Source organism: Etheostoma cragini, chromosome 3 (genome assembly GCF_013103735.1).
Source record: "Etheostoma cragini isolate CJK2018 chromosome 3, CSU_Ecrag_1.0, whole genome shotgun sequence".
NCBI classification, from domain to species: Eukaryota; Metazoa; Chordata; class Actinopteri; order Perciformes; family Percidae; genus Etheostoma; species Etheostoma cragini.
Window position 1 is genome coordinate 8,759,315 of NC_048409.1, and position 11,889 is coordinate 8,771,203.

An 11,889-nucleotide genomic window follows, 5' to 3' on the forward strand; every position below is an offset into this window, starting at 1 on the left:
AATAACAGTAAATGTTCTGTTATTTTACTGTAGGAACACCATTAAATAACAGTAAATGTTCTGTTATTTAATTACGGTTTTATGTCCCGGTAATGAGCTGCCAGTACTTTTTCTGTTATTTTACGGAATTTTTTCTTAGAGTGCATGTGTGTGTATAAACATATGTATTGCAAACAGACCTAAGTACTACACAGATAAGAACCTCTGTCTCTGCAACCACGAAGTGAACATAAAATAACTATAAAATATATAAATATATAAATGCATATGACACTTGTCAAAACCCACGCAATTTGCAGACGGCATCTTGGAAGTCTGTGATCAATTCTGTATGGTGATGTAACCATACAGAATTGGTTTCAAGGGCCAAGGGGTCGGGGTAAGATGGAGAAATGGGATTCAGCCCTAGTTTCGCTCTGGCAGACCATCCTCCAGAGCTGCAGAGGAGGGTCTGGCTAGTCCACACAGCATTCCGGGATGGGAGAAAAATGTGCTCTGGCACTTCTTTGGCATTTCTTTAAACCATTAACAGTCGCTCTGGGCGGTAATAAGCACTGGGAAAATCCGCGGTGCCTCTGGAAGAAAATTGTTTTGGTGGAACCTGTGTTCGTTTAAAAGTTGTTTTAGTCGTGCAACAGAAAACTCTGATTGGACAGATAGTCTAGGTAGCTAGGCTGGGTGACTATCTGAAAGAACAGCCCATTAGGTGCTACATCCATGGAAAAGAGATGACAAACTGCTTTGTATTTACTGTTAAGGATTTAAAATTCACCATTATTCGTGCTGATTAACGTGGCTCAGTGGGCGGACTTACCGCTCCACCAGAAAATAAACAGTAGGGTGCAGATTCTAGATATTATTATTGTTAAAGTAAGTTAGTTAAAATAGCTTTAATATATGCATACGAAAACCCAATTGCCAATCACTCCTTTAATCGTTGAAATACCATCTCATCTCGCCAATCGGCACAAGCCTAGTCCTGAGTGCGTTTACAGTGTACTAAGAGCTGTCTACTTGTGATCCGATCACTCAGGATTTAATACCAGATCAAAACAGAACCTCTCTCTCCACATCTCTATGTTTATGTCTTTCTGCTGTAAATAAATAGTGGTGCAGATAGGTACAACATTTGAACCTCTATCATTTCTTACTCTTCATTAGCAGCTTCAGCTGCTTTCCAAATAAAGTGTTATTTACTTAATTCAAACCTAAAAATGTTCCACATCTTTCATTTATTAGGAGTTTCATGCAAACTTCAAATTATACAACTTCAAATTCAAATGAACACAGCTAATTATGATTTCCTAATTTGACCTACCCATTTCTCATTTTTCCAACAGCAATTTCTTTATCCAAATTAAAACTGGCAATTCAGTTAAGCATCAGCTTTTACAAAAACTTTCATACAATATTGGTATTATTCAACTTTTTAAAGACATTCATGTTATTTGAACCATTTCCATTTTTCCACATTTTAACCAGCAATGTAGTGTAGTGACATCTTTTACAATTTATTTTTAAATATTCCACTTTTTTGATACCTTATTGGTATTATTCAACAATTGAATGACATTCATAGGCTACTTATTAAACCATACCCTCTTTTCAAACCTCTCACACTACTTTACCTTTTTTCTTAAGCACATAAGTCATCAATCCAGTTTAGCTTTAGCAATTTAGCTTTTAAGCACTCATAAGCATTTACTGCAGGGAATGCATTTTCTAGTTATATTATTATAATGAACATTTCAGGTAATGCAATAATTTTGTCATTTAATATTAGTCAAACTGATTTCACATACAATTTTATTCGAAGTGCATTATCTGATAAAAACAACAACACAGGTGCCTACGGACATTATCTTCATTTCACAATTAACTTTAGCAGGTGGATAACACACAGTCTTGCTGTTATCACCGACATGCAAACTATCCGCAGACATATCCCTTATTCATGGACTGATGGTTGTTTGTCGCTGCAAAATAAAACAATGATGTATAAGGCTGTCAACTGTAAGATTACAATATAATTACATTATATGATGTAACATTATCTTAAACAACAAGACAAGCTTGCTATCCATCCATTTCATTGTTTCCAAAACAATATCAGGACTGTACAATGAATGATACTCAATTTGTACTGTCTGCTGAAACCTAGTAGCGAGTTGAACAGTGAATGGGATGTATAATGGGAGCTAAATGTGAAGCAAAATAATTCAAAGCATGTATACAGTTTTTTTCTAATGAGACACTATTCACGTTTTAGGGCACTATTACGAGGTCAGCCATTTTTTTCTGTACTGTCCGAATTGTAACTAACCCCAACCCTCTTACATTTTACTACCATAATCCAAAGTGGCTCTCATCAAAGCCCTGTATATTTTTTATAGTGCTTCTTTATCATCTGCCCATTGAAATCCAGCCACACATCTCAATAATACCACCTTTATACATTTGGTCGCAACATTTTCAATATGATTCTTCCATATTTAGGCTACTATCAATCAATCTAAGATACCCAAATACTCTATCCATGGTCTTGCTCTATAGTGTTAACCTCTGCCCATTACCTATTTTCTTTTAAGTTACTAGCATATAGCATATTTTTGCTAAAATCTTAAAACCATCTCTCTACATTGACTATTGCTTTCTTTTTTCAATTCAACACATGAGAAAATGTTTTCCCCTTTTTCAGATTACTCCATCATCTGCATACAATGATGACTGTATACCTGTTTGTACATTTTCATAGAAATCGTTAATCATGATAGTATTGGACTAATAGCACTGCCTTGTGGTATCCCGTTTATAATTTCAGAACAGAGATTTTTGATTCAACATTAACTTTTAATGTTGTATTTGATAAATACATGATCCAGTTATATCAGAATCAGAATCAGCTTTATTTGCCAGGTATGAGGACACATACGAGGAATTTTTCTTTGAAGCATCATTACTTACAATGTGCTTACACATACAAAAACAACCAAAACATAGATAAATAGTATTATGTTATTATATTACAATATGAACAGTATGAACATATATGTGAGAATTGGAATGAGAAATAATACTAAATAAGTGGAATAATAAGTGGAACCAGTAAACAGGTGCTGTAGAGACAGTGTTACTGGGTTATGGACCAGAATTGAACCTGACACTGTGTTTAAGAAGTCAGCTGTTCATCAGAGAGATGGCCTGTGGGTAGAAACTGTTCCTGAATTTGTTGGTTTTGGCGAACAGTGCTCTGTAGCGCCTACCAGAGGGGAGAAGCTGGAACAGGTTGTGTCCGGGGTGAGATGGGTCTGCAGTGATGGTTCCTGCCCGTTTCCTGACTCTGGAAGAGTATAAGTCATGAACGGAGGGCAGGTTGGCACCAATGATCTTTTCTGCTACATATATATAGCCTTCCACCTACGCCTAACTTGTTCATTTTAATTAGTAGCCCTTCTCTCCACATGGAATCATCAGCTTTCTGAGTTTCGAAGGACCAAAGCCATCACTTTCTTTACTGTGTGCCCCCCCCCCCCCATTTCCTTATTACTTTAATCAAAGCGTCAGCTGTGTTTCTTTCTTTTCTAAAGCCGCTTTGGCACTCGTTCAGCAAAGAATATGACCACCGGTGAACAGTCATTTTTTACCTCCATTTGCACAAATGGGATGTTGGTGAGAGTGACCTGTTATTTTTTGCATTGGCTGAATCTTTCTCTGGTTTAGTAAATGGTCAGATTGATGCCATTTTCCCAACAACGGGAAGTTATTACCGCCACCAACTTAAGCTTCTAAAGTTAACGGAAGTCATTCATTTTCAATGGAAGCTGGCTTCTCTCAGCTGCAAGGAGGGGCAAATCTATGGGCATCGCGTTTTGACTGACCAGAGCGCCTGTCGCTGCCCAATGTAAGTCGACTGCAGATTTGTAAACGGTTTACAGCATAAAACGTCATACTGAAATTTATGAAATCCATAAAATAAGAAACTTTGCTCATTACAAACAGTAACAGAAGATGGAAGTCATTTCAAAAACGTTTTAGCTATCTATGATAGTTTGATCGCTAACGTTAGCTCAAAACAACATTCAAGTGACAGCCTTTGTTGTGTTTGATTGCTAGCTAGTAGCTAATCTAGCAGTTATTTAAAAAACGTTTTAGCCATCTATGATTGTTTGATTGCCATAGTAAGCTCAAACCGACATTCAAGTGACAGCCTTAGCCTCTCTTTTTTGTGATCACATTTTAATTTTTTTTATATTCAGAAAACATAGCATTCACGAACAACACACTGGGACATAGGAACGCTTCCCAGGGCCACAAAAACAAAGATGAAAAACAGGAGGCATGGAGACAAAACAAAACACACAAACAGACACACACACAGACAAACAGACACAAGTCAAGGGACTAGTCATATACGCAAAGAAAACTGCTGCAGCACAAATTCCTTGCATGGACTTAAAGGACTAGGGATAATGTTTTTGAGCTGTAGAGGGCTGGAAGGCTGACAGGTCATTCAGAATCAAAACATTTACAGTAATGGATACAGTAACAATTATCAAGGCAGACATTTTGGATTAGATTGGATAATACTTTATTCATCCCCCATTGGGGAAATTCCCTTGTAACAGCAGCAGTATTTCCACAGTAAAAAGAAAAACAACGAACGTACTTACGTCAAACAACAGGTAATGTGGAAAAAGTACTGAATGAACGTAAAGTGGCATTATATAAAAAGTATTTTAAAGTAAAGTAAAGTAAGGTGACCATAGTACGAAAAATAATGCAATGTAACTAAGTAAGTGACGTGAAATTAAATTGAATAGAATAATATTTAATTAAATAATATAGCAAAAGTAAATAATCATGATATCAATTATATAGCTTTAATTGGGCAGAAGGTGCACAAAGAGCCGTATGAAATTGTAGTGGATCTGCTGATGGTCTGGATTGTGAGATATTTCTGTGACAGAAAGGCATAAAAGTTGTGTTAATCCAAACCTCTGTTTATTTCCTGTTTTCAGATGAAGTCCACACTAGTCAAAACCCACCTTTCGGTCACATCTACTGCAGTCAGATTTGCTGTGTTTACTTGAAAGAAATCACTATGAGTAGACACTGGTAATGACATTTTGAACATGTTCAGAAGCTAACATTTTTTTTTAAAACGTGCCCTGTTTAAGCCTGTTGGGTGCTAATGTAACCGGTCTGGCCTCAGTACCGGTTACCTGCGTTGTGTCTAGAGTGAAGACGACTGGAGACTAAGGCCTTGGCACAGGACGTTTAATGCTGTTGAGTGTTTTAGGGAAAGAAAAACACAGTGTTGCTCATTCGCCCTCAACACACGCCGCTCTCGGCCAGATCCAACACCATCTCACAATTTACATTCTCAATGAAATAAAAATCCCACATATTAAACAATAAATGCAAAAATACAACTAAAGAATATAAGAATACTTTGTTATATGTAGCCCAAATAAAACTGCTTTCAAATGCCCCACACTTCCACGCAGCATTAAAAAATATACACTTTAAATCTAATATAAATTCAGTGCAAATAACATACCTGTTGAGTGTTTTAGGGAAAGAAAAACACAGTGTTGCTCATTTGCCCTCAACACACACCTAACAACATAAAAAGAAATACATAGCCTATACTTATACAGGCGCAGTGCTAAACACAGAATGGAGAATACCAACGCAAATACACATGGAAACATAGCATTTAAGCTAGCTCACTAACACACTCAGAACTGAACAATCCACAAAAATACACGGAAGGAAATGAAGCAGAACAACTGCTAAAAACCTATACTCATCACAATTAACCTGTCTAACACTTAAATACACATTAAACATAGTATTTAATACATCTGCCTCGCGCTACACAAGGTACCTACCGCTCTCGGCCAGATCCAACACTGTCTGACGAGAGCCGGGAAAACAAACAGTATGTTCCCAAAACGCCCAGCAGGGGGTGCATTTCCCATGTAAAATACTTTAAACAGTTATATAAAGAGCAAACAAACCAAAATCAAAAATACACAGTAAAATGAGGGATATTTGGTGGAATTCAAACGTTTTTCCATACCTGGTACACTAACGCTAAGAGGAGGATAACTCTGTGTTGGCAGCACTGATTGATTTCATTTGTCTTGCTAATGACAGCGCTCCAAATTTAAAGAAAACAGAGCTACACTTTGAAATAGACCAGAATTCTCCTTTAACTCCAGCATTTGATTGTATTATAGAAATTGACATCAAAAACATTTGGTGCATACTGACACAAGTGCAATTTTCCTAGCACCAAATTCTGTTGTGGAGACAACAATCCTGCCTGTAGGCCTATCATTTGACCAAGAGGACAACACTTTAAGTGGGAGGTTCCGTTTGACAACAACGGCTACTCCTTTTGTTTTAGAACTTGCTGATGAGGATGCAATTGTGTGATAGAATCTATTGGCTAAACGGCCGGGATCTGCCTGCAACAAATGCGTCTCATGTGATAATGCAATGTTAAAAATGCTGGCTCGTTTATAAGGAGCATGCAGTTGACCAAAATTCCAAACCAAAAATGAAAGATCCCCCGTTATCAATTAAGCTGTGTTCTAAATGATAGTATACTGTATGTGGAAATTGCTAATGCCTTTCATTTTGTTAAATCATAACAATATATTTTGGGTACCCCCTATGTAACTTTTGCTAGAAAACAGCAGCCATCAATTTTGTCTCAGGTTGTTCACTGGGACCTGGTAAAGACAGACTATAACACACATGATGACAGGACAGACCCTTTGCATGTTAATGGATAAGAAACACATCAGGTGAAAAACGGTCTGAGATTTTGGGTAGCCTTATGTAACTCATATGGTAGACAGGTGAAAAAAGTGGTTAATTGAAAAACCATATTAAACTAAATTAAATTAAAACAGAAATCACATTAGAGGCCAGTCAGCCTATATGCAGCTATGGTGCATGGCAATATAAACTTAGGAAAAATCAGACAATTAATCCACAAAGCTAAACGACGCATTAAACAATTCGCACGTTGCCTTAATGTAACAGACAAATACACATATTTATGTAAATACATGAGACTCTTCTTACTATGGAAAACCGAGTCTTCCACATGCTCCTGCGGCCAGGGTATACAAATCCTGGTGGGGATAAGTAGGCATACATTGGCCCGTGCACAACATTTGAGGTTGGAAAGTGTGGTCTAGACTTGATCCGTTGTGGAGCAACTATGCTCAAACCAGAGCTGTTTGGACCAATCAAATTGTCAGGGGCCAACATGGCCAAACAAACTGCAACGTTATGAAACACACGCAAATAGACCAAACACAAGCAACTTAAGAAAAAATGTTCATCAATTTGACAACACATGCGCAGCATTTAGCAAACACGCTGCATATACACACAACACAACCAATTTTACAAATGCGCTGCAAATATAGAAATAATGTAAAAAGAAGTGCTAAGTGGAACAGCCATGTCATTTAGCTGATGCTTTTATCCAAAGAAACTTACAGTTTCTATATCAGAGGTTGCCCGCCTTTGGAGAAACTAGGGGTTAAGTGTCTCAGGGACACATTGGTTGATGTATCGCAGTGGGAATTGAACCCAGATCTCCAACATAAAAGAAGGCATGTGTCATATCCACTGCGCCATCACCACCCCCTTTGATGGATGTTATTCTTTTTATTTACATTTGAGCCATTGTCTTCCTCTTAATGATCATGTTTGATTTATCCTGAATTGTGAACTCTGGAAGTCTGTTTAAAAATATATTGAATCACTATAAATGAATAACTGATCATTGACATTTGATAGTAATATTGATTGAGATTTGACTGTAGTGAAGGTTTGACAGTTTAACTTTACATGTTATCTGACATTATCAAACTTTGTTTACTGGACATGAAGACAAAAAATGTCATGATAAATTGATGCTCATTTTTATTTTCTCTAGTCCTGTTACCTGAAACAACAACTTAATTGTTACATTATCAGTATATATCAACAAAATGTTCTGAGTCCTGATGTAAACTTGCTTGTAACCATGAACAGAATAAGTAGTTCAGAAAACACATGGAGGATTATAAAATCTCATCATATGGGAATAACAAAAGACGCTCATACTGTATGTACTTTGTGGGAGACCCATTATTCTGACACTATATACTAGTACAAAATGACTTGCACATTAAAGTACACAGTTTTGCAAATATGAAAATGTTTTTAAACTTTGCAAACAAATACCTCAAACCACTAACGGATGAAACAAAGAGGAACTATTTGCACTGCCAGCATGAAAGTAGTTTGTGTTTTTAGAGTGGCAGGCCTTAATGTCATGTCTTTTGAATTGTCTGGGAAACTTTAGTAACAATAGCCTTCTAATGTGTAAATGACTAAGTGAACATCCACAATAAAACTGAATAATTGCTTAAAAAAACAAATCGGAGCAGTTTGGTCCCTTTTTACAGGAACACTGGAGTGTTTTGTGGGATAGTCCGGTATTTTAAAACAATTTAGAACCAACTGAAAAAACTTGTAAGACAGGACACAAAAAAGGAACAACTTTTAGAAATTAAGGTAAATGGACAAATTACCAATAACACAAAAAAAAGTTGCAGATGCCTTCAAATTTTTTTTTTATTGAATCTGTATCCACTTATTGCTCAAAGCATTACCCAAAGCTTTCCATACAACATTCTAAATAGTTTCCCAATAAATAATTCAGAGCCAATTTTTAGCTTAGGCACAGTCACAGAATCCAAAGTCTTACAGACAATAACAACACTAAAAGCTTCCAGAACTAGAGACATATTTGGCATAGATATGTGCATGCTGAAATAACTCAATTTCACATTATTAACACCAGTAACCAAAATTGTCAATCTCTCCATTATTGAGGCAGTATTTCCAAGTGTGTGGAAGTCAGCTGTTGGAGATCAATTGTCAGTGAACAATTACAGACCAATCAGCATCATACCTACAGTGTCAAAAGTCACAGATAAACTAATTTCCCATCAAATAATAACATATCTGAATACCACAACATTTTCCCTTAATTCAATGCAATTTGGTTTCAGAACTCAACACTCCACGGAAACTGCTAATTGTTTTTTAATAGAAAATATCAAACATTTATTGGATAAAGGTGGGGTGTTTGGAGCTGTTTCTCGATCTAAAAAAGGCCTTTGACACTGTAAACCATAAAATATCATTAACCAAACTAAGAGAATTGAACTTCTCCTCAGATGCAATAAAATGGATAAAATCATATCTATCAAATTGTTCACAGTCCATCAGGATTAGTGATTACCACTCGCCGCCCCTCGCCATATCCACAGGGGTACCTCAAGGTTCTATTTTGGGGCCTCTGCTATTTTAACTTTATATAAACAACCTCCCTTCAGTTTGTCCAGACGTCTATATTCAGATTTACGCAGACAAAACAATAATTTCTCAACTTTACCTATGGTAAAAACACAAAACAAGTTGCTGAAAAACTTACACAGTCTATGGCCCATGTCTCTAAATGGCAAAATTATTCCTGTATAAAACTTAAGGCAAATAAAACAGTTTAAATGTACTTTTCTAAATCAAACAATGCAAATAATCTGGCAGATATTTATGTGACAGGGGAAAAAATAAAAGTTGTTTCAGAATTCAAATACCTAGGCATCTTAATAGACTCTAAACTAACTTTTAAATTACAGATAAAAAAGGTCTGCAATCGAGTCAAATGCAAATTTCCGGTTCATAAGGTCACACTTGTCTCTTCAGGCAGCTTAAATGTTTATGTCCAGTATGGTTCTGTCTCACATCATTTACTGTCTTACAACCTGGTCACAGGCAAACAAAACAACACTAAAATCTTGAGTCACTTTACAAACAGACAATCAAAATTCTGGATAAAAAACCATCAAGATATCACCATTATGCCATTTTACAAAAGCGTAAGCTTTTAAGTTGGGAAAATGTCATCACATATTCAAACCTCTGTCTGTTATACAAAATCATCCATGGTCTGTCATCTCCTCCTCTCAGTCAGTTTGTAACCATCAGGAACACCACACAGAGAGTAACGCAAGGGTTGGCCTGAGGAGGCTGTGTTGTTCCTCTGCAGAAAAGTGCATCTAGTCAGAGTGTGGGGTACCGCAGGGGTCAGTTTTGGGTCCACTGCTATTCTCCCTGTATATGCTACCATTGGGATCTATTTTCCGGAAACATGGCATCTCCTTCCACTGCTTCGCTGATGATGTGCAGGTGTATCTACCGCTAAAGGTTACAGCTAAAGAATCTTTGCAGGCCGTGATAAACTGCATCAACGATATTAAGAATTGGATGGACCTAACTTTTTAAAACTTAATGAGAACAAAACGGAGTTTGTCTTGTTCGGGCGTCCAGAGTTGGGTCAGGTTCTTACCAGCTCCCTTGGCCAACAAGCACCTCACTCAAGATCCCATGCCAGGAATCTTGGAGTGATTGTTGATAGTGCTTTTAAACTAGGGCTGTGGTTAGGGTTAACTTTTTTCAACTTAGACTGATTGCTAAAGTCAAACCGTATCTGACACAGGCTGACCTAGAAAAAGTCATTCATGTTTTTATTACCTCTCGCCTGGATTACTGTAACTCCTTGTATACAGGCATTGGGAAGTCTGAGCTTAATCGTCTGCAGCAGGTACAGAATGCAGCAGCTCGTCTTTTAAGTGGCAGGAAGAAGCGGGAGCACATTACTCCAGTTCTCTCATTGCTTCACTGGCTTCCGGTAAAGTATCGAATTGATTTTAAGGTTATTCTATTTACTTTTAAATGTATCAATGGTCTTGCCCCAGAGTACCTTACGGACCTTGTCAGGCTGCACAGGCCCTCCAGAGACCTCCGTTTAGCCAGTCTGATGGTCCTAGAGGTTCCTAGATCAAAACTGAGATCCAGAGGTGATCAAGCCTTTTCATTGGCTGCTCCAACTCTGTGGAACTCATTGCCTCTAGCTGTGCGGACTGCTAGAAGCTTGTCCACTTTTAAATCATTGCTGAAGACTTATTTATTTGAACTAGCGTTTGGCTCAGGGGAGCCGCCTTGATGAATGTTGTATTCTATTTTCTTAGCATTTGTTATTTATTGTGTCTTCTATTGTATCTGTTTCATTTCATTTTATTTTTTTGTGCTTTTTACTGTAAAGTACTTTAGTAGGCCTCGGCCTTGGAAATGTGCTACATAAATAAATATGACATTGACATTGACATTTAGTCAGAGTGCCTTTTCAGTCACAGTAGCACAGGAGAACATCAGAGAACTCACCACATACACTCGGTTCAAAAACATTTAAACAACTGGATCATAACACATCAGACATGTCAGCATTAATTAGAAAATGTATTTTCCCTCAACCCAACCGTGCTGCATGTTTAGATCAGAAACTAGTCATCTTATGACGTTGGATCCAGAGAAAATAAAAACAGTGGCAGAGAAGCTGGTCCCTAATTCCGGTAAGCATCTTCAATACTTCCTGGGCTTTACAAACTTACAAACACTTATTCAGGGCTTTCAGTAAGGTGTCATTCCCTCTCACACAACTCACAACTGTTGAGGTTCCCTTTTTCCCGTCCCCTAAAGCAATGACGCTGAATGGTCTGGAAGGACACCCAGGGTAACCGGCACATAGCTGATCACCATCGGGCATCCTGTGTACAAACGAGGTCAGAACGCTTGGCTTTCTTCCAACAACATTCCCCTAAAGACTGTCTCTAAGAAACTTCCCCTAGTTCATTGCTCCCTTGTCAGGCTGAGACTGCCCCTTTGGTATCAAGGTACAGTTGTGGTCAAAAGTGTACATACACTTGTAGAAAATCACAATGTTATGGCTGTCTTGAGTCTTCAATAAGT